Source organism: Ambystoma mexicanum, chromosome 6p (genome assembly GCF_040938575.1).
Source record: "Ambystoma mexicanum isolate Mex_15411 chromosome 6p, UKY_AmexF1_1, whole genome shotgun sequence".
Classification (NCBI taxonomy): domain Eukaryota; kingdom Metazoa; phylum Chordata; class Amphibia; order Caudata; family Ambystomatidae; genus Ambystoma; species Ambystoma mexicanum.
In genome coordinates, this window is record NC_090935.1 from 1,350,512,319 (window position 1) to 1,350,535,734 (window position 23,416).

General features: G+C 47.1%; 1 non-coding gene across 1 annotated transcript; it reads right to left on the bottom strand.

Moving 5' to 3' along the window:
• Positions 1–11,082: 11,082 nt before the first annotated feature.
• On the bottom strand, positions 11,083–11,189 carry LOC138512390 (U6 spliceosomal RNA). Its single transcript, XR_011281223.1, has one exon. It is a non-coding gene; the product is annotated as a U6 spliceosomal RNA (small nuclear RNA).
• Positions 11,190–23,416: the final 12,227 nt, after the last annotated feature.

Here is a 23,416-nt window from a genome sequence, read left to right on the forward strand (position 1 = left end):
CGCTCTTAACCACTAGGCAACAGGAAAGAAAGCGCTTGCAAAATATGAGTTAAATGGCTCGCATTAGGATTTTACTCTTCAGAGACCATTGGATTACGGATTCTGGTGTTTATAAATTGCGTGCCTTTTACACGTCAACAGCAACGTTATACGAAAATACCCTCACTCTGTTTATTATTCTGATGTTGAGAATGTGGTATTTCATTTGCTTTCTAAGGACGACCCAGCACGAGACACAAACAAGAAAGTCAAACGACATTGGCAAACACATGGGTTTGCCCAGTGTTCTCAGACACATAAAGGATGGTTTCTCCGTTTCATACGTGCAAAATGAAAAGTGTTTAGGCTTCACAACCAATTGGAAATACATGAGGAAATCGTTTTTTAAAATGTATGTTATTGTGCACATGGCATGGTAAGGGCAGACAGCCACATGCGATTCAGAATTTAAAAAGGGTAAATGACAGGGGAAACGTTTTTGAGTGGTTTTCAAACTTTTTATGAGGGAAAGACTAAACATAGAAAGATGCCAAAGGGCCTAATTAATACGGTGACACAATAGTACTAATAGGGATCAAAAAGCACGAAAACCTAACACAATGGCGAACAAAGACCACCAAACACATCCAAAGCCCACCCAAGGTCTTCTTGAACACAAGTGGCGGATCTTCCTGTTGTTACAGCCTCACAAAACCCACAAAGAGAAAGTGAAAGGAAGCTGGTCCTTTGAAGGGCTCCTGAACCTCCCAGAGCACAGAAAATCTCACTCGGCGATTCAGGGGTTCTGATTTCCCTGCCAAACTGGACCCTGCTCACCCCGACCCACGGGGCCAAGGTGGGGAGTTTGGGCACTCGTTGAGGCTGCTGGCAAGTAGGGTGAGATCTACATGGGTACCCGAATCCTACGCTCTGGATTTGGTTCAGCACACGAGTCAGACTGGGCTCAGGTATGCAAACCCTTAGTTGTGAGAGTGCTGTTTTTAGTAGACAAGATAACCCAAATTAAACCACACAGAGACGTTTCTGGCAAATTTGGAAATCACCTCAGTCTAACTCTCTGTACTCCTGTGACGTCTCATCGTAAGCACTAGTTCTACTAGATATCAATGGTCTCCCTAAACTTCACAAAATGAACTTTAAGAAAACGTTGTATGCTAAAAAGTGATTCCAAACACGTGTTCTTATTTTGCCTTTTCCATCACACACATCCTGTCTATAGTCCTCTTCTATTTATTATTTAAAGGGTTTAACTCGCCTTTCAGATGCATGTGAATGAATGAGCGATGGCGCCGCTCCTGGCCAAATCTCCGGCTGCTCGGGGAAATTGCGATGGCATTGTGTGATGGGAATGTGCCTACATGGAAACGTGTAGGGAAGCTCACGGGCGTACCGTTGAACGGGTCATGAAGGTGACGAACGGAGAGCGCAGCATGTGGAGGAGGCACCCCGATAACCGGGGCAGGGGCCATCCTCCTTGACGCTCTCTTGCCCCTCCCCCCCAAGGGCAGGGGAGAGGGCGGCAAAGGAGCCAGAGGAGAGGGCGCCAAGAGCCCGGGAAAGCCCGCGAAGGGCAACAAAGGAAGGAGGCGGGGCTTGGGACATAAAAGCGGCGGGCGCCCGGCGCAGGGGCACTTGCAGCTCTTCCAGCAGCCGGGCGCCCGCCAAAAGTGGAGGACTTCGTTTTCCCACCCTCCCACCCTACAGATTATGACAGAGCCTGTGAGTAACATAACAGTCATACACAATTATTAAGATGTTCTAGAAAGGCGGGCATGAATTCTTCCATTGCGGTTGTGCGGGCAGTAGTAGTTGTGGTCAACTGGTTTAGTATTGCGGGCACGGGAGGGGCGTCACGAAAGTGTCAATGCGTAGAAGCTACTAAGGTGTGTTACTTCACTGTGCGCCTAGCAGTTTTGACCAGTTACGGTACGGTAGTCTTTAAATTGCACAATTTACGACACATGTTACTGTCAAACGCCTCCTTGGGAACTATTTAAACTATCGGTACGGAAAGGAAAGATCTGACGTGCAACGGCGGGACAAGCAGATACGACTCTTCCCAAGGGATGGGGGAGGCCTCTGGGCAGGGACGGCAAAAGGGCACTATAAACAATATCGAATGACGCCTTACATTATGTGTGGGAGCGCCACGAGGCAGGTAGCACCCAGTTGCGCTACAAGGATTATGGCATGCCTCTTTCCAACGTTAGGGGGTGCATCACGAGGCAGCGGGGATAAAATGTTGTTATTAAGCATTATGGCTGGACTCTGGTGTCGGGTGTCGGAGCACTACGAGGCAAGATGGTAGGACTGAGTTGCATGATGGTGCGACAGGGGCACAAAGGTGGGCTAAGAAGTATAGCAGGGACGTAATAGCAAAAGTGCGGGGGAATTTTATGATGGGGCAGTGGTAACGCATCGGTACGCTAGTGTTTTTAAGGCGCGATTTTACGCGTAGGAGCGGCCTCCCCCCCCCCATGTAGCGCAGGGGATCAACAAAGATATTGTGGTTGTAATATAACTGTTCAGTTCGCTACTTACAGCAGTATAAGCAGGTGTGATGTGCATTTGGGACGAAACATGGCGAGCTTTTCACTTACGAGGGTTCGCTTAGGGTCAATGGGTAATGCACAGTATGGTATAGGCGCAGTGTTCGCTGGTATGGTTGGAGGCCGTGATTGCATAAGGAGCGGATAACCCCTAAGGTTGGGGTGGCAAGGTTGTGCCTTTACAAGTGAGGTACAGGTACGGGTGCAGCTTGAAAGAACTGCTGCAATACTTGCGGGCTGAAATGAAATGGGGTCAGTGGCGGTGTTTAGGAGGTTGCGTCTAATGTTTTGAGCCCATTTTGGTGCATTAAGGGAATGGTAGTTGGGCACAGGATTGGTATCAGATTGGCTTTTATTCGGTAAATTAATCTATGCCAGACGCAGTCATGCTCCTGGCCGGGGTTTAGTGCGCTGTATAATTGCAAGACTAAGTCCCAGAATGCGTTTAGGCATTTGCCATGTTCATTTCTAAGTAAGGCGGCTTTCATGCACCTGCTACGCATTGGTCAAGGTGCTCTCTATTGTTGTGGAAATGGAAAAATGGCGGCTTTACAGTGAAGACATTTTCTTTCATTACACAGGCATGGGATTGGTTTTTCCAAAAAACAAAAGTAATCAGAGTTGGTTTCCAGTAACGTCCACACGAATAATAGGGAAGACTTTCTACGAATAGGGTTTTTCTGACCATTGATGTTAGTAGGTGCAAACATGGTGTAAGTGCATGGCCATGGGATATGGTTTCCTGTGGTATTACTGTACATTGATGGTAACAGGTGTACGCGCATGGCCAGGGAATAGTGGGGTAGCTACTAGCCATCGATGGTAGCAGGTGCAAGAAGGGTGCATGGCCAGGGGATTGTGCCTGGCGTATCCCTTAGGCTTATACACAGCCCACAACTGTTGGGTTTGAGAGATGGGTGCGGGTATATCTCCTGGGTTGAGCGCCTTGGCTTTACGGCAGGGGGGCATATGGCCAGGCAACCCGGGTACTGTTGCGTGGGGGGGGGCACTGCTGCGCGTAGCGAGTCACTGGTCCCTCCCGTGGGAGGTGAATAGTTAAGTACATTTGCCATAGCACAGCAACATGCGGAACTCGCGTGGCTGGACTTTTATGCAACATCCAAGAAAAAGGTTAGGGTGCATCTGGACCGAGGAAAGGTTTCTTAAAGTTGGTTTCTACGTCTTTAGGACAGGATGGCGTGCCACGGGACTTAACATTCTTTTAAGAGGCACAATTACTGAAAGATTAGCGGAAACATGGCGGGTGGATAATAAAATTATGGCTAATAGTATAGGTTGTATGGATACAAATAAGCCCCACTTCTGGATAACGAGACTACAAATACCAGAATGCAATTCGGCAGAAGGCTGTAGCATGGCCTGAAGTTGTTTAGATATGGGAGTACTTAGTAGTTATGAGGAAGGTCGTCGAGGGATAATAGGCGGGTTGGTTTGCAGGAGCCATTCAAAAGGGTTTTTCCGGGAGGCATTCCCTGGGGGAGATGATACATACGGACAGGTAGCGATTGCACCAACCAAAATTTCCCGGAGATGACAGGGTGGTCAATTATGCACTCAGCCGACAAAGGCATTTATGCATGAGGGAAGGTACCTATCCACGAGGCAATGCGTTTGGGACACAGCCTACAAGTGTTCACAGTATGCCTCATGTCTGCATTGGGTGGATAACAAATTGTTTTCTGTTGACATACAGGCAGGGGTGTCTGGTGTGGCAACGAGGGCTCCGCTTCCTCGAACAAATGGTGTTCTCTCAGCCCAAAAACATCTGCAGGGGCAAGGTGGTACCAGGCACGGAGGGTTGAGAGAGTCGTGTCTACGAAGGAGATGGTTGGGCAAGGATTACGGAGTCGGACCAGCGCCTCTTGGGAGCCTAAAACGGCAGGGGCGTCTGGTGGGGGCAGCGAGGGCTCCGCTTCCTCGAGCAAATTGCGCTCTCTCAGTCCAAAACACCTGCAGGGGCAGGTGGGTATCAGGCATGGAGGGTTGAGGGAGCAGTGTCTACAAAGGAGGTGGTTGGACTATGCAAGAAACGGAGTCGGGCCAGAGCCTCTTGGGAGCCTAAAACGGCAGGGGCGTCTGGTGGTGGCAACGAGGGCTCCGCTTCTTCGAACAAAGGGCTCTCTCTCAGCCCAGAATCACCTGCAAGGGCAGGGGGATAGAAGGCACGGAGGGTTGAGATAGTTGGGGTGTAACGCTCACCTGATTCTCGCAGAGGCGCCGGTCTTGACTGGGCGACTACCGTATCTTCAAAGGTGATGTGTAGCACCCGGTTGGCTCTTTGGGCTGGACCTCTGTGCACTGTATGCCTGACGTGTAGAGTAAGATGTCTGCAGATAGAAAATATGGGGTTAATGAACTGGGGTTATTGGGGTGTCCCTATCTCTTTCCTCTTCTCCTCTCCTGTAGACCCCCAAAGGTTAACGCTCTCACCTTAGGTAAGTGAATGCCGAGCTCTCCATCTGCCTCGGGGCAGGGTGCTGTAGCCAGTTTCCTCACTGGATAGGTAGCGCAGGCCTCTTGACTTCAGAGGACTGCTGTCCGTCGTTTACTGCATGAACGGTAAGTTTCGAGTCATTCAAATGTCTTTTTAAAGTCTTTAGTAATGATGTCTCTTGTTTTGCAGGGTTCCGGCGATGGCGGATGACGGGCTGAAGTGAGTTGAAGATGGAGCCGGTGTGATGAATAGAAGCGCCTGGAAGCACGTGAGTAAGCGCTTGTTGCCTGCTTCACGATGCGCTCTAACTGTCTTTTTAATTTGCAGGTACGAGTTCGGAGCGGCTGCAGGGTGCCGGAATACCCACTGGATTAGATGTGGAAAGGAGTAATGGCACGTGAGTATTAAAGTTCCCCAATGTCTTTAAACGCACCTTGTTTTGTCTTTCAGATGCGGGATGCAGCGCCGAAGGCCTCCGGAGCGTGCGAAGATTTGGTAAGCTTTTGTCTTTCAGATGCCGGAATGCAGTATGAAGACCTCCGGAGCGCACGAAGAGTAGGTAAGCCTTTGCCTTTCAGATGCCGGAATGCAGTGTGAAGACCTCCGGAGCGCACGAAGAGTAGGTAAGCCTTTGCCTTTCAGATGCCGGAATGCTAACCTGTTCTTTCTTGTCTTTATAGGTTTTTCTGAAGACTGGATTCAGGATGGTAAGCCTTTTTCCTTAGGCCCAGGACTGGATGCAGAAGACACGATGAGCGTCCTGCTGCAGAGGGTGCAGAATAACGCAAAGCAAGATTCATCCACCGGGTGTGGTTTAAATAGCCTCCTGTAGTGCTTAGGTGTCTCCTTCCACAGCCACGCCTAAGTAAGAAAAGAGTTCCTGGTAAGAAAAGAGTTCCTGCCTTCCAGAAGAGTTCCAGTGTTCTAAATCTAGGGAGTGGCTCCAGCCCCACCCAACAGGAAAAGTAGTTCTAAACAGAAGAGGATCAGAGGCTCAACTGGCAGGCAAGTAAGCAGCATGGTCTGCTGCAGGTAAGTCCACCCAAGCATTATGAACCCGGCGCTTCCAGCGCTGGGACTGGGCATATTTATGAGCCTGGTGCCACTGGCGCCAGGACTGGGTCCAAAAGGTCCCAATTGGGACTGGTTGGCACTCGGAACCTGGGTTATGGATCTGCTTCCAAGGGAGTTGGGAAAACCCTGACCTTTTGGAAGCAGAGATCATGACATGGGGCTAGCAAAGGATGGTTTGAGGAAAGGGGAGGCAGTTGGCCTCAAAGCGGGGTCAAACCGGGAGCCGGTTGTGCAAGAGCAGGTCAAGGTATGACGGAAAGAGGGAGGGGACTGAAGTATCCCTAGAGCAGGCACAACGGGCAAAGTGAAATCCCTGGTCAAAAGAGGATAGACGGAGTGGCTCTGGGCAGCAAGGTGTACTCAGAACTGCTAGAACTACAAAATAGGAAAAGGGGGAGCCACGGTGGGCGGTAACCCACCTTTGGCGTGGCGGGTTGTGGCAACCTATGATAAGACAAAGACTCCGAATGAGCCATTGCTAAACCGGAAGGGGCTTCGCCCATGCTGGACAGCGCCTCCTGGGAGCCTAAACGGCGGGGGTGTCTGGCGGTAGCAATTGGGGCTCAACTTCCCCCCAACAAACGGCGCTCCCCCAGTCCGCAAAGACCTGCAGGGGCAGGCGATTTCTCAGACTCGAAGGCCTTGGGGGAGTTGTGCCTGCAAACAATATGGAGGTAAAGGGGGAAGCAGGACGAGGAGCAGTCGCCACACCTTTTGGAACTAATTGTTTAATACCTGTTTGCAGTGGTTATGTATATGTAAAAATAAATCTGCGGCCTTGTTATGCCAAAGCAAAGAAAATGTCTCATGCAGCACCTTACTGGAGGGGAAACGAAAGGGGCTGACAAAATGAGTAATGTGGGATACAACGGCATAGCTATTGGACAAATGCCCAGGTTATGAAGGTGACGAACGGAGAGCGCAGCATGTGGAGGAGGCACCCCGATAACCGGGGCAGGGGCCATCCTCCTTGACGCTCTCTTGCCCCTCCCCCCCAAGGGCAGGGGAGAGGGCGGCAAAGGAGCCAGAGGAGAGGGCGCCAAGAGCCCGGGAAAGCCCGCAAAGGGCAACAAAGGAAGGAGGCGGGGCTTGGGACATAAAAGCGGCGGGCGCCCGGCGCAGGGGCACTTGCAGCTCTTCCAGCAGCCGGGCGCCCGCCAAAAGTGGAGGACTTCGTTTTCCCACCCTCCCACCCTACAGATTATGACAGAGCCTGGTCGTCGTTGTCGCAGGATGAACAGGCGGGTTGTGGCAACCTATGATAAGACAAAGACTCCGAATGAGCCATTGCTAAACCGGAAGGGGCTTCGCCCATGCTGGACAGCGCCTCCTGGGAGCCTAAACGGCGGGGGTGTCTGGCGGTAGCAATTGGGGCTCAACTTCCCCCCAACAAACGGCGCTCCCCCAGTCCGCAAAGACCTGCAGGGGCAGGCGATTTCTCAGACTCGAAGGCCTTGGGGGAGTTGTGCCTGCAAACAATATGGAGGTAAAGGGGGAAGCAGGACGAGGAGCAGTCGCCACACCTTTTGGAACTAATTGTTTAATACCTGTTTGCAGTGGTTATGTATATGTAAAAATAAATCTGCGGCCTTGTTATGCCAAAGCAAAGAAAATGTCTCATGCAGCACCTTACTGGAGGGGAAACGAAAGGGGCTGACAAAATGAGTAATGTGGGATACAACGGCATAGCTATTGGACAAATGCCCAGGTTATTTGGAGGGTGCCACCTCACAATCTCAGCGCCTATTTCCTGGTCTTGGACTCCAGGAAGACCTTTATATCCCTCCAAAAACGGTTCGTCTCCATTGACTTTATAGGTACTCCACCCACACACCTTGCACCAGTCAATATTTCAATATTCTGCGGTTTCTGAGTTAAGAGAGACAACTGAGGCCATGTATGTTGCTTTGGAGGTAGTGACAATTTGGAGGAATACAAAAACATTACAAATATACAGTTTTGGCTAAAACACACCTTTTGATTCAAAACACGAAACATAGATAAGTACACAGATACAAAAAAATAAATGTAAAAAAAATAGACGAAAAAAGTTGACCCACATATGCACAATCCAACCACACATCCAACAAAGCGTTGCCAACACACTTGCCAATACACTATAGCACGAACGCAGACACCTGCACACACATCGGCCTATTGACTTTGCTGATTCTGTTGTGCTGTTATTCATATATTCTTGTACCATGTAATGGAGCAAAACATTCAACGACTAAAAACAGAGGCTGCGAGGCAGTGCGCGTGCGCGTGTTACGCGGCAGAGTGACACAGCTCATTATGTGTAGCGTGCGGATCGCACGTCTCTGGCAAAGCTCTTCGAGGCTCATGTTCTATGCTTTTTCATGTTTATTAACCATGGTTGGCTAAGGCTTGCAGTGGTTCAAGTACACTTGAACCGGAGTCACAATCAATGTTGCCGCGCTCACCCTCGCCAACACTCTGGATGGTGGCCTTGTAAATTATTCATTGTTTAGCAAAGCAAGCCTTCCCTCGTCTTCAGGCAAACAAGGGCCTTCAGTCCTGATGGCATTTTTCATGCATGCATACATGTCATGAGGATGGCATAAATAATGTAAAGGCTTTTATTTATTTGGTAGAAAAAATGATAAGCAAATGAAAAATGGATTGAATGATTCTCAATCCAACAAAACCCGAATAGGGAATTTTCACACTGAACGCAGTCATCGTGTCAGGCATACACGATGAGATAAAACATAGATTTTATAAGTTTTATAAAAATAAAAAAGAGACTTGTGTTAACTAAATAAACAAGTCAATATGAACTCTTCCGAACCTTAACTACTGCATTCAGGGAGCACGGACAGCTACTAAACAATGGGTAATAATTTGGAACTAAACATAAGTACATTTGAATATAATGTAGTAAGTTATCCTGTATACTATACAGACATGAACCAATAATGTGAAACCTTCTGTAGGAGGCAGCCAATAAAATGCAGCGTCCATTAATTCTTTGCTGTGATTTATGCTTCTGTCATTTAGAGTGGCCACTTTTCAGAGATATATATTTTCCTGACTTATATTGAGCAATGATGCTTGTTTCAGCAAATGACTCACACCTTTTTAATGATCTCCATAGAAAATAAGCACTGACAAAGACAATAGTTCTGCTGTTTGCATATGCATAGTACAAGCATCTGCAAGTCTTTCACTAGTTTCTAGCCCTTGCATGATATGGCAAAGTACTGTCATAATATTTGCTCTATTGCACACATCATATGACAGGCTGCGCTAATACATCAATAACCAGTGGACCCATATGCAGGCAGAAGAGAAAAAACCCAACCTGGGTGTAAACCCCTTATGCTCCCCTCCCCAGGTAGTATACGAAAACATTGGGTGAGTGTTGACAATAAAAGGGCGTAGAATTTTATTACACAAATTATAGTCATAGCAAACATAATCATAATTACAGTAACCATAATATGCTGTACTTTTGGGCACTGGGTCCTGATTTTGCCCCCTCTGGCCCATGCCACCACACCTGGATAGGTTGCCCGTCATCTAGGTTTTCCCAAAAGTTGCTCCTCTATCTCTACCGATGGCCAAATTGTCTGCCAATCCTAGTTGGGGCTTGGCCCCAGACTCTTCCCGGTACTGTCCCTTATGAGGGTTTTTGTCATTTACCTGGTCTTTCTCTTACGGGGTGCATTTTAATGCTGTAAACATCCCCCTGCTATTTGACAAGCGCTTTGCTAGCTTATAATTAAATGTGGACTTTCATAATGTGTTGGCCACTTATTCCCCCCTGCAAAGCTGCCTAGCTTGTTTGTTTTTATTAAAACCAATAACTCCAGCTTGTTTACGATAAATTAACCCTTGTCTTCTCCTTGGGTTTGGTGGCTCCCGATATGACTGTTTCTGGTTTTACTGTTTCTGAACCCCCTTCTATTTCATATACTGGCTGCAGTACTTACATATGTCCCCCCAAAAGTGGCCTTCTGGCCCTTCTGCTGTGCTTGTGGCTTACTTTGCCCATCTTTCAGCCCCTTTTCTGCGTGTGCAGTTTTGGGGTCTGTTGCCCTAGTTGTCTTTACACTGTATTCACTGTGGGCTGGCTTTGTCTATTTATTAATTTGCTACACGTATTATGCTAGTGTTTGCACCTGCTGGTCCTGGAGTGCTACCTTAGTTTCTAGCATTACTGCTGCCAGCCCTTTGCTCTACTGTGTTAGTTGGCCTACTGCTTTCTCAGTGAGTCTCTTTTGTTTTTCAACCTGTTTTTAGGTATTGTGTTATTCGCCGCTTCTTGACGCCGGCCGTCCGGCGTTGGCCTATTATATTGTGCTGCATGGTGCTTCACCACTATTTTTTATTTTTAAACCCATTTTCTGGTTCAGTGCTACTTGCAGCACTTTGGCCACAGCCTTCCGGCATTGGCCTATTGTTTGCGTTAATTATTTCTTACAAGTATGTCCTCTGGATGTTTGTTGCTGCCTTGTGATGTTTCTAGTTGTAGCTGCTGTTATCTTGCTTGCACCATCTCTGTGTGAATTCTTTTACTCATTTATTCACTTTATCGTAGTAGCTGCCTTTCTCCTTAACTGTTTACTTATCGTTTTGTTAATATGTGTTTAAACTACACATGTGTTGGTAGTGAAGTGAGTTTTCCCCTTCTTTTCTGCTCTGAATCAGCTTGGCAGAATGACGTTTATGCTCATTCGAGATGTCTCGCCCCTGCTGCTACTTTGACTGCCCGTTGGGGCGTGCATTGGACTTTTATTCTGTTCCCAGTCTTGTTCGTTTGTCCTGCTTTCTTGCGCTGATGTGTCTGTTTATTAACTCTGTTGTCTGGATAAGCTCGTAACAGGGACTCCGTTAAATCAGCTGGAAGGAATCAGTTCTCCTTTGTTGTCCTTGAGTGGATCAACACTGTGTTGCCTTTGCCGCGCTCTGTCACGCTCTGAAAACTGGAAAGACTGGTCATCATCCCATGCAACTCATGCAGCATGCTGCAGGAACTCCCACCTTCTGGAACACTTCTTGATTTTGTGTGGCATCCATGTTTCGTGGTTATGCTAATCTTTTCTTTATTGATCTCATTTTAGTATATGTGCTACTGACGCAAGCACCTTGGGTTAATATTCTGGTTCTTGGCCCTACTGAAATCTCCTTTACCTTGTGTTCATGGGTGACCCTCCCGTGTGTGGGTGTTTTTATTCCAGAATTGGGCTGTGGGTAGGTGTTCGGTCTTACCTGGTTCAGCTCTGTGCCTCGCTGGCCTGCCACTTGTTTTCAACATTTGTTCTTCGTATTGTTAGTGACTTCAATTCAGCACTCCAACTAAGTCAATGCCTGTCTGGGATGCCTAAGGGAAGCCCTTATTTATGTATTTTTATGACAAGTTCATAAATCTGGATGATAAACCCTTGTATAACGCCCCTCTCTTTGAATCCCCCTGACCTCACTGAGCCAAGAAGTAGGTTTGTTTTGCAAATTAAAAGATTTATTGAAACATTAAACAAGATATATATCACACTTTTATGAATAAATTAATATTTGATAGCACACCTATGAATATAATGTTGATCAACAATAGATAATATTACACTAGCACACTTCTTTAATTACTGCGGAGTTGGTATAGAAAGGATAAGGCAGCTGAGAATACTTTTATGGTTTCAAGGAAATGCAATGATGGAAAAGAATGCAGCACAGAAATAAACTGATATGGTTTCAACAAGAGATAATATGATCACTTTTTCTTTTGACAATTCACTCCCCCCCCTTTGCAATATAAGGAGATGGAAGGAGAGCACACAGTTTTCAGGAATACAATCAAATGCAATACAAATTCCAGTTCCCCCCTAGCAAGCTTAGAGCAACCGGTATGCTTTAAAACAGGCAGAAATACTTTTAAATGTGATTTGCAATGAAGTGAAAAATATGCTAAAAATGATTTTAATTCCCTATAGGAGATTCAGGGTAGGTGACAGCTGCTTTGAATTAGTTCAGGTCAACACTAGTAATTATTCAGGAATGATTATCAGATTGAAAACGAATTTCAGCAGTTGCAAGCAAAAGGACAGCTATTTTGACAGGTGGAGAAATTGAGTCAAATTGCAATTCGCAGCACTTTTTCCTAGTGCGTCGATCGTGATTATGGAAAAACTATAAGGAATAGAAAAGCTTGTTGGAAAGCTTAGGTTCCTAGCTTTAAAATGAAAGTTGAATCTCGCTTCTAGGACGTGCGGTTCAAAAGATACGGACGATTTAGTGGAGGTAGATTCTCAGATATAAAGTAAGATTCAAATGACAAATGACAACTTCACAGGTTTGAAATCACAGAATGGACACATGATTTCTATGATGCAGTTCTAGATAGGTGGAAATGGTTTGAATTAGATTATTTTAAACTAAGAGATTGGTTCTGCACAGTTCTCAGGATACTCACTCCTAATTTTGGAAGGAATGGGCCTCGTCACAGATCTGGTCAGATTCGGGCTGCAGTTATCTCGCCATGAGACGGTCTTTGCCACTGGTTCTGCTCACAGTGTGGCCTCTGATCTGGGTCTGGCACTGCACAGCAGTCTGGTCTGGTCTTCTGGAACTGGATCAAGTGGGTTCTGGATACAGTACTGCTCTCTGGGTCTTGAATTAATGCATTTAAAAAAAAGGATTTTACTTGATAGCATATGATCCTTGCTAACATTGTATTGATGTGGATTCTGCAGTAGAGTAATGTAGAACACTCCACCAGAAGTTGGATTTTTTTGTTTGGTGTTTTTGTGCCCATGATTGTAGCAATTTTTGACATCAATTAAAACGGATTTTGAACAGCACCATATTCCTTTGCACTGGTTTTGCTCTGTGTGCAGCCAAAGGATAGGGTCTGGCAATGGTCTCCTGTATTAACATTGACAGAGGCAAAAATGGATGGCAACCTATTTTTCATGTTTTCCCTGTGCATTTTCTGGTGATTTCTGGCCATCATGATGTTTTCAATGCAAGTAATGCACAGGTCTGTTGTAGGGCTTGGATGCGTGGATAAAAACATCCCACAGTATTTCCCCTATATTTTTGTGGGGGTTTTCAAATCCTCAACCCGGTATGGCCCATTGATGCTTGTTGCCACAACAGTACCTTCTTCTGCCCTCTTCTGAGCATTTGCCCTCGCCCAAGTTTTCTTGTGCGCCACCATTTTTGTTCAGTGGGTGCTCTGCCTGGAGTGTCAGAACCAATGGTTTTGCCTTTATTCAGCACATGAGAGGACCTCTTCTCAAGCCTCTGATCCTGCTTTTACCACACCTAAGTATGAGATGGACATATCTCAACCTTGTAAGGATGGTGAGCTGTGATTGGCACTGCCAGGATCCGAAACTAGATCTTCAGTCTCTGAGGGGATGTCAAAAGCGGACGCTCTGCTCGCTGTGCTATCTGACTGGTCAGTTGTCTATCATTTCTAGTTGTTTGTTACAGATCTCAGGTAGTTTTGGGATTAGCCCGGGTTTTTGTCTGCCTGTGTGTGTGCTTTTTTGGGCCCCCGGCTGGCTACAGAGCCGTCGGCATTTCGCACTTCGTGTGCCTTCTATTTCCCCCTGTGTGCTCTCTTACTTACCTTGACTTTGGTGTTTTGGCGCTGTCTCTCCTACTTTTCATGGCTCGTTACCGCTAGCTGCAAGGTATCCCACTTGTTTCTGTGCTACTTTGCTGGATTGTGTTGCCCAATGCTGCGCTCCAGGCCTTTTTCTGTTGAACTCCTTATGGAGTGTTGCTGACACTGGGTCCCCCGTGTATGGGTTCTCCTTATGTTGTGGGAACAATTTCCAGTGCAGTGCTCCAAGCCCCGTTTTCAGGGCTCTTTTCTTTATCTGCAAACACAGAAATATTTTGCCATGTTCCGTTCGGATGGCTGTGTGGAGATTAGGACCCCTTTTTTCGGGGTCTCACTATGTCAGCCCTCTGTTGTCTGACTTGTATAAATGTGAGTTTCCACTTAAAACATTTTTGGAAAACATTTTCATGTGTTCAATTTCATGTTGAGGCTCATGTAGCTCTGCCATATGTTGCGTGTTGTTTGAAAACTTTGCACTCATTGCATTGCTGTTGACCACGTTCTTTTACCATATAACCTTGTGCCTTTGTGGTAGTGTGACTGGAATATGAAACTGGGTCAGCAGGCTCTGGCTGGATGTCAGGGCGAGCGCATCTTCACAGACCTCACAGAGCTGTCTGTCTGACGGTAGCGTGCAGCATGCCAAAACAGGAACTTCCTACTTCAACCTGGGTTCTCTTTTTTGTTCAGCTGTTATTTCGTATTGCTGTTTTACTTGCATACACCTATGTTTGAGGTGTTAGTAAGGATAAAGTTGTGCACCCCGGCCCCGGCCGTTCGGCGTTGGCGCTGGTGCTTGTTTTGTTAGTCTTCCAGAATCTTCTAGCAGAACTTTGTGATCTCTGTCATGTGTTTCTGGCCGTTGGGTGGTCTTTAGGGACATTCCGACCACTTTATAGTAGGATACAAAAACGCCATGTGCTTGATCTGATCTCTTTCTTCATTCACTCAAGCGACATTTCATAAAATCAGTGCGCAAAAACTCATCTGAGGTTTTTTCAATGCCTCGGCATGCTGATCAAACCTAAACCTTGCAAGCCCCTTGTCATTGGTATAGGCAGGCGAGGTATGATGATAGATTATTTATACCGTGCTTAATACCCAGAGGTTTCTAAGCGCGGACCCGGGGATAGAAACTGGGTACTGCTTTGTAGGTGACGAAATTGTCTCACGCTGTCCTTTGAACATAGTTTGGGATGTTTAGAATGAGTATTTGAGAGCTGCTTGCTATGCAATGAGGCTGTTTGCCCCTAATTTTAAACTGTACTCAAGCCCGATGTTTCTCTTTCCCAGCGTCCATCTGTCATTGTTTTCTTGCCAGGCTGCGCAGGTGGCTTTTGTCAGTTATCTTTATGTCGGCAATGAAAGGAAAACGTGTACTTCTTTTCCGCATTGCGTGTTGTAGAGTTGATGAGATAGGTGGAATCACACCGTAGTGCTCAGGGTCCTGGTTTGTGGTTGCCCGTTTGAAAAATGTACTTACTCAATGTTCAGGGCACTGATTTGTAGTTTTATATGAAAACCTGACTTGTGCTGTGTTTCTCTTATTTTGTTGTTTGTGGAGCTTTAAATGCCACTTGAAAAACATATGTTTGTATGTGTATTTATTTCTTATAATGCGCTTCATGGCTGAGTTCAGTTTCTAAGCGCAGATTCGGGATTCGGACCTCTGCTGCTCTGTCTGCTTCATTTTTCTATCTGATGTTCCTGCTTGCTTTCGACCGAGCGCGAGCTGCTAATCTGTGCAATTAGTGCTGCCCTGCGTCGCCCTGCTTCCAAACCAGGTGGTTTTTCCATGCACTATAATACCTAATCCCCCACACTAGCGTGAGATGGGGGTTTAGATTCTATTAAAGACACGGAGGCAAATATTATGCATTAGCTTTCTTTACTCTGACACAGCAGCAAAGAAAATAACATTTTTATAAAGCTTTTCTGAAAATAACATTTTATAAAACTTTTCTAAAAATGTATAACAACATTTCAACCAATCACATTTAAAATGTCCCATTCCAAGATGGCGGACAGGTCATGCCCCCCTGGGAGCCAATGGGCCTACAGCCAAGTCCATAAATGTCCCTGTGTCCAATAACAAATCCTCTTTCTGACGCTGTCCTTAAGATATGTTACTGTAGCCATCCTTCACACAATTCCACGAACGATGAATCCATGTAACAGAAGAACTTGAAACTCCTCAACAGAACCAGAACTGATCTCCTTAAAGCAGGACCTCTCACCCGAAATCTGAAACAACCAGAACACAATTAGGGTGGGTGGGAGGGATAATATTCGCCTCCGTGTCTTTAATAGAATCTAAACCCCCATCTCACGCTAGTGTGGGGGATTAGGTATTCTATGGCAAGACAGGAGGCTCCTATTATGCAAGTTCAAAGCCCTTGCAGAACATTAACCGCTACATGAGCAATGCGTTTATGATAAAACGTTTTGAAAGTTGACTCTCTTGCCCAATCAGCTGCTTTAAGGATCTGTTCTAGGCTGCCCCCCAAAAAGGCGGCTTTAGAGGCCATAGCACCCCTGACAGAATGGGGACCAAAAGAGGAAGTGTCAACTCCCGCCTCCCGCATGACCCATTTAACCCATCTGGCCAAAGTGGAAGGGGATACCGGTTTATAGGGCTTCCTATAGGAAATCAGCAGCTGAGAGGTATTAGGAGGTCGCAGACTCTCAGTTTTTAACTCAAAACATTTTAAACATGCTACAACACACAATTTATTGTTTTCAGGGAAGGCTGGATAAGATATGGAGGAAGTCATGCACTTTGTTCTTCGTGAAACAAAAAAGGTAACTCCCTGAGGGGTAAACATTTTATTATCCACATCTAAAGCTCTGATATCGGACACTCTCTTAATAGACACTAGGCATAACAACATTGCTAGCTTGGAAAAAAGTTGTTGCAAAGACAGATCTTCATTAGGAGGCCAGGCTCCAAAGAGGTCCAATACTAAGTTAACATCCCAAAGAACTGAATACTTAGGCTTTGGAGGGATTTTAATACGAATAGACTTGAGAGCTCTACGCACCAGGAAGTGTCTACCCACTGGTTCCCCTTTTACCAACAGGTGACCTGCTGAGATAGCCGACCTGAAACCATTAATGGTTCTGTAAGCTTTTCCCTCTTTAAACAAACCCACTAGGAAATTAACCACCTCTACAGGAGGGGCAGAAATGGGATTGAGGTGCCCAACCACACACCAGCTAGACCAGCGGTTCCACGCTGAAGAGTATCCCAATTTAGTAGAGGGGGCCCAGGAGTCTCTGATGACTGACATAGAGTCCTGCGAAAGGCCTCGGAAGCACCAGGAAGCGCTGAAATCTTCCACGCCATAAGAGAGAGGTGCCCCTGAAGGACCAACTCGTGAGGAAAACCTCCCGGGTTCGTTAGTAACTGAGGATGAAAGGGAAGAAGACGAGGAATGTCTACTGATAGCTCTAGGAGAGCCGGAAACCAAATCTGGGAAGGCCAAAAGGGGGTTAGAATCACTAACGTGACCTCTTGCCTGCGTACTTGAACCAATACTCTGGCTATCATCGCAAAGGGAGGGAAGGCTTAAAGCCTCTGACCTGACCAATCCTGAAGAAAGGCATCGGTAGCTAGAGCGCCAGGATCTGGTCTCCAACTGAAGAACCTGTGCACCTGACAGTTTAGCCTCGAGGCAAACATATCTACTGAAAACGGACCCCAAAGGCATTGTATCTTGGCAAAGAGGTCCCTGTGTAACATCCAATCGCTCCTGTCTTGGAGGTGTCTGGAGTTCCAATCTGCTACTTCGTTGCTGACGCCCGGAAGGTACTCCGCTTTTAATACAATATTGCGGTCCAGACAGAAATGCCAAAACTGCCTCGCCAGATCCGCTAGGACCTTGGACCTGGTTCCCCCCAGACGATTGACATATCTCACTGCTGAGACATTGTCCATGCGTAGGAGCACACAACAATTCCCCTGATCTTTGAGGAAACTGCGGACTGCAAAGGACCCCGCCAACAATTCCAGACAATTGATATGGAGATCCCTCTCTACCTCTGACCATTTTCCTCCCGTGGAGACCTGGCCTAACCTGGCTCCCCAACCTGCTCTGCTGGCATCTGATTCCAGAACTACATCCGGGGAGGGACCAAAAATTGCTTTCCCATTCCATGCCTCCATGTGTTTGAGCCACCAAAGGAGTTCCAACCTGGCCTCCGGGGAGAGCTCCACCATTTGAGAGTAAGAGAGACATCTGCGTAGATGTCGGGCCTTCAGACGCTGCAGTGCTCTGTAATGAAGAGGGGCCGGGAAAATTGCTTGGATAGACGCAGACAACATCCCCACTATCCTGGCTAATAACCTGAGAGAGATATTTTCCCTCTTGAGGATACTTCGGATCTCCTTCTTTATCTTGGACAGTCTGCTGTCTGGGAGGAGAAGGATGCAACCTTTCGAATCTATATCGAAGCCTAGAAACTGGATACATTGCATAGGCTGCAATATGGATTTTTTGGCATTTATCACAAACCCCAGGCTCTGAAGAAGAGTTACTGTGAACTTCAGATGAGAGAGCAAAACCTGAGCGTCCTGGGCTAACAGGAGCATGTCGTCTAGATAAATAATCATCCTTATCCCCTTGGACCTGAGAAGAGCCATCACAGGCCTCATCAACTTGGTGAAGCACCATGGGGCCGAGGACAGACCGAACGGGAGGGATGCAAATTGCCAAACCCGACCCCCCCACTGAAACTGGAGGAACTCCTGGTGTGGAGGGAACATGGGAACCACTAAGTAAGCATCCTTGAGGTCCAACTTGACCATCCAATCCGCTGGAAGGAGGGTGTCCCTGAGGAGGTGAATTCCCTCCATCTTGAAGTGGTGGTAAACTACAAAGGAATTGAGAGCTTTTAAATTTATTACTGGGCGGAACCCCTGCTCCGGTTTTGGGACTAGAAATATGGTACTCAGAAACTGGGATGCCCTGTAAGAGGCTGGTACCACCGCTCCCTTGGAGATGAGGTCCTTGACCTCCACATCTATCAGCGACTGCTTTATTCTGTCCAGAACCAAAGGGGCGGGAACTGACAACTGGCAAGGAGGGGAGTAAAACTCTATGCGATAACCTTGGACTGTCTGCAACACCCAGGGGTCCGATGTGAGGGATTCCCACTGTGGGAGAAACCTGGCCAACCTGCCCCCATACCTTTGAGGGAAAAAACATTTAACACTCGGGAAAATACCTGATGCTCCTCTGGACCTCCTGGTACCTCTGCCACCACGTCCTCTCCAACCCGAATTCTGTTGCGGGAAGAATTGGGTATATGCACCTCGAGCAGAGGATGGATTCTGGGCGCCTCGTGAGGCAAACTGACGGGGGCGGTAATGGCCCTGGGAAAAGCGGCCGGAAAAGCATGCTCTACCTCGTCCGGCCCTGGGGAAAACCTTTTGCGTGAAGACCTTCTTTATATTGGTCTGGGCCTTGTCCAAGGCCGTGAATGTATGGACATACGCAGACAGATCCTTAAGAAAACTCTCACCAAACAAATTCCCCTGAGCGGAAGGGCCCGCTTCCCTCTCTGACATATCCGCCAGCTTTGAGTCCAGTCTCATTAGAAGAGACTTGCGCCTTTCCTTTGATATAGCCGCATTGGTGTTGCCGAGCAGGCAAACAGTCCTTTGTATCCAACCCCTTAACATGTTTACATCAACAGGGGAGTTGGAGGCCGCCGCCTCCTCCGCCATCTCAAAAATCTGAGTGACAGGACCCAGAACATCTAAGAGCTTGTCCTGACAGCTGCGCCAGGCCTTGTCCACCCCCTTCCTGGGGTCTTTGCCCTTCTGAGTCAAGAACACAGCCATGGGTTGATCAATATCCGGAGTACACGCCACCTTGTCCTGCAGGACTGGCCTAGGGCATTCTGATCGTAGCTTGCTCCTGTCCCCTTTAGGTAGCGGGCGCCTAACCCAATACTCTAAGAACGAGGCAATCTCTTGAGAGGGTTGCCACTCTGCTGACCTGGGATGCAAAATGAGGGCCGGGTCAAAAAAGGGGACCCCATTAATGTCTAATACAGGACCCTCCTGTGTGGGAACGGGAGCCACCTTCCTCTTACGCCTCTTAGGGGGCGAATCAGAGTCCTCAGAAGAGTCTGAGGAAGAAACAGGTATAGGGGATATTTGCGCAGGGAGCTGGGCATAAGAAGGCCAAGGGGTTGAGGAAAGTGGTTGAGACTCATCCCTCTTGCGCTTTTGGGCTCTACCAGGGGAAGAGTCAGGGGAAGAGACTGGGCGAGGACTGAGTTGTCCCGAAATATGCTTTGTTTTTTCCGTACACTTTTTTGGGGCTTGGGGCTGTACAGAGGGGCCAGCACTCTGGGAAGGGTGAAAATCCGCTATGCGGTTTATTAGCCTGTCAAATGCCGAAGCCAATGTATTATTAAGGCCAGACAAGGCTGAATCAATGGATGACTGGATAGCCTGCTCCACTGTAGGCTGTCTATTCGCCTGCCCCCCCCCCATTATCTGTTTTCTTGGAAGGGCGCACCTGAGTACAGGCCTCAGCTGAAGCAGGGACAACATTATTATTTCCCATTCCAGACTTATCCATCATTGGTCACCACAGAAGTGTAAAAACTTCCAATCAATGCAGCCGAGCAGGCTGTGTGCTAAAAGCACCAAATTAGCCGAGCAGGCTTAAACAAAGGAAAGAAACACCACAACTGGGTGAAAACTGGTGACAGCCGAGCAGGCTAATACACACCCCAGCAGGGTGAAAAAAGGAGTGGGAGCAGCCGAGCAGGCTGAGCACAAAAGGATCACAGAATAAAATAAGGGAAACAGAAAAAATAAATATGAAATCTAAACCACTCCTTTTACGGTGCAATGAATTAATGAAATGCTTCCACCGTGACACAACCCAGGCACAAACAGGCAGGCCTAGCCTGAGAGCCTTCTATGATATGCGAGCAGCTATATAAACAAACACGCACTGAGTGTGAAACAAAAAGCCAGAATGCAGTGAACCGTGTCAGGAAGAGGCCAAGCTTCTGCAAACAAACAGTATGAGTCATGGGCCCGGCTGCCAGAAAGAGCGCGAACTCTGTGAAAGGCCCGGCTAGTGAATGAAACACTCTCACATGAGGGAGAGTTTCACAAATGCAAGAAATTGCAACAAAATGAAAGGCGCGCGAACGCCCTTGTAAAGCAATTAGGAACAAAGAACAGTTTAAATAGCAGGCGCCGCTCCACACAGAGCGGCATTACAAAGTAACACCTTCACAAGGAAATTCCTCCTGACTGGAAGAAAAAACGTTCGAACAAACACGCAACCTTTAAAGCAAATGAAATGACAATTTCTTATGCTAATGGTTTACAAAAACACTCATATGAATTGAAATAACACCATAAACTCGATATAAATGCACAATAAGGCACGAGCTAGAGAGAGTAACTTAGCTGTGTCAATGAGCAGCAAAGAAAGAGGATTTGTTATTGGACACAGGGACATTTATGGACTTGGCTGTATGCCCATTGGCTCCCAGGGGGGCATGACCTGTCCGCCATCTTGGAATGGGACATTTTAAATGTGATTGGTTGAAATGTTGTTATACATTTTTAGAAAAGTTTTATAAAATGTTATTTTCAGAAAAGCTTTATAAAAATGTTATTTTCTTTGCTGCTGTGTCAGAGTAAAGAAAGCTAATGCATAATAGGAGCCTCCTGTCTTGCCATAGAATATACAACGAGATCTGCTTGCTTTCTTTTTAAACCCAGCTGGGTTTGCTTGCAATACTTTATGGCAATTTGTGTTTACAACCTATTTGTGAAAGAATGATCTGCTTCGTGATACCTTGTTTCTGAAAACAAACAAAAAAAGCCTTCTGTTTGCTAGGGAACTTCGGCTCGGAGAAAGTCTGTGAAGGTCGTTGCTTGGTACCCGCTGAACTTAGCCGTGCTTGCAACACTGTAACATGTGTCTGCTGCGATGATCAGCCCCTTGGTCTGTTTTTTCTGAACCTTCCTCCATATTCTTTTAGTCTCGGCACCTTGTCATTGCCTGAGCCATTGATGAGTCCTCTGAGCGTGTTTTCTGCCCTGTGTCCGAGGAGGATCCTTTGTGAGACCCCCTCTTGCAGGCCGGCGGATGTTTGCCGTGAGGGGCCCTGCTTCTTTCTGGCTTCTGCTACCAGTTTCGACTGGCTTCCTTGAAACCAGCGCTGTTTTCCCCTCGGTTCGCTGTTGGTCGCTCCAGCCAAGGTAAGGAGCTCTTTTCTATGCTCATACGTGGGCCCTCCTGTCTGCGCAGTGCTTTATTTCCTTTGAGCGGTTGTTCATACACCACATTGCTGTTTCTTTATGTGGCATTGTACTTTCAGGGAAGGTTTTTGGTGAGTTTGAAGAAACCCACGCAGCCCCCAGTGGAGCTTTCGGGTATCTGGTTCTCTGGAACGGGCAATATTCATAACAAAAAGAGCGACTACCCAAAAAAAAACAAAAAAAAAAGAGCGACTACGAGTTTAAAAAAACACCCCCACGGTGCCCGTAGTGAAGCTCACCTCGAGGGTACTTAATATTTGAACAGGACAATGTTCATAAAGAAGAGAGACTCTGCGTATGCAAAGTACTCTTTTGCTTGGGTCCCCGTGCAGGGACCCAAACTGACTTCTGGTTTTCTGCTGCCAAGGCAGCTCCTTATATTGGACCCAGGGCTGACCCTGGGTCTTTGTTGTGCCTGGGAAGGGGGGCTGTGTTGCCCGCCCCCTGGTTGGCGGTGTGGCCAGCAATTGCACCTTGGGTGCATGTCTGCAGTGGGTACCTGCTTACTTCCTGGCTCTCGTATCTTGGGTGCTTTAGCACTTCTTTGTCAAGAAGTGCAAGGTGTTGTTTGCACCTTGCCCTTCCCTCTTCCGGTTTGTGCTGGCAGCAGCATGGCTGCCCTAGGCTCAGGGCATACATGAAAGCTAAGTGGGGAGCTTTAGGGGGCCATGTGTGTGTTGGTTCGGGGCTAGCTGCCCCCGCCCTCTCCCTCCCCTCTTTTCATTTATATAGCACCAGGCATCTGAGCGCTGCTTACGGTGTGTGGTGCTCATTTATCGACCTCGGAAGGAGGAAAGGCTGAGTTTGGCCGTTCCCAGATTCGAACCTGCATCCGTAGGCTACAAGCGGATGTCAAAGCGAGCCCTCTACTCTCTGTGCTATCAGACTGGCTTCACGTGCCCAAGTCCTCACTCCATTACCACTTATCACCATCAAATATCCAAGCAGTCACATGATTGGTCAGTTGTATAAAGCTGAAGTGGCAAATGGAAATACATTCCTCCATGGCTGCAGAGCATCACCGCTGTTCATGCTGTTCTCCCAATGCATAGGGCAGCCGCTCTATGTCATTTTGCCGACAATCGGTTTTTGGATGTTTTTTTAACAAGAAAAAGTCCATCAAAAAAAACAAATCCAAATTATTTGTATTTTTAATGTGTGGGGTCCTGCACAAACCCCCATTTCCCTATGTTTTTTACCGCGCATCAAACCCCTCCCCGCCCTATTTAACCCATTACCCCATATACATAATTCAATGGAATTATTTCAGTAAAAATTCCATCGAAAAAACTACTGTTCGCAAAATGACATCGTACCAGGCAGCATGTGCTTCACAGCATTCTGTGCTGTCTGTATCATTGAGTAATCGGCTATGGTGCAGAGCGCCAGGGGACCACTCCGGTGGTGATAGTGCGCGGTACAAATGTCCTTTAACATTAACA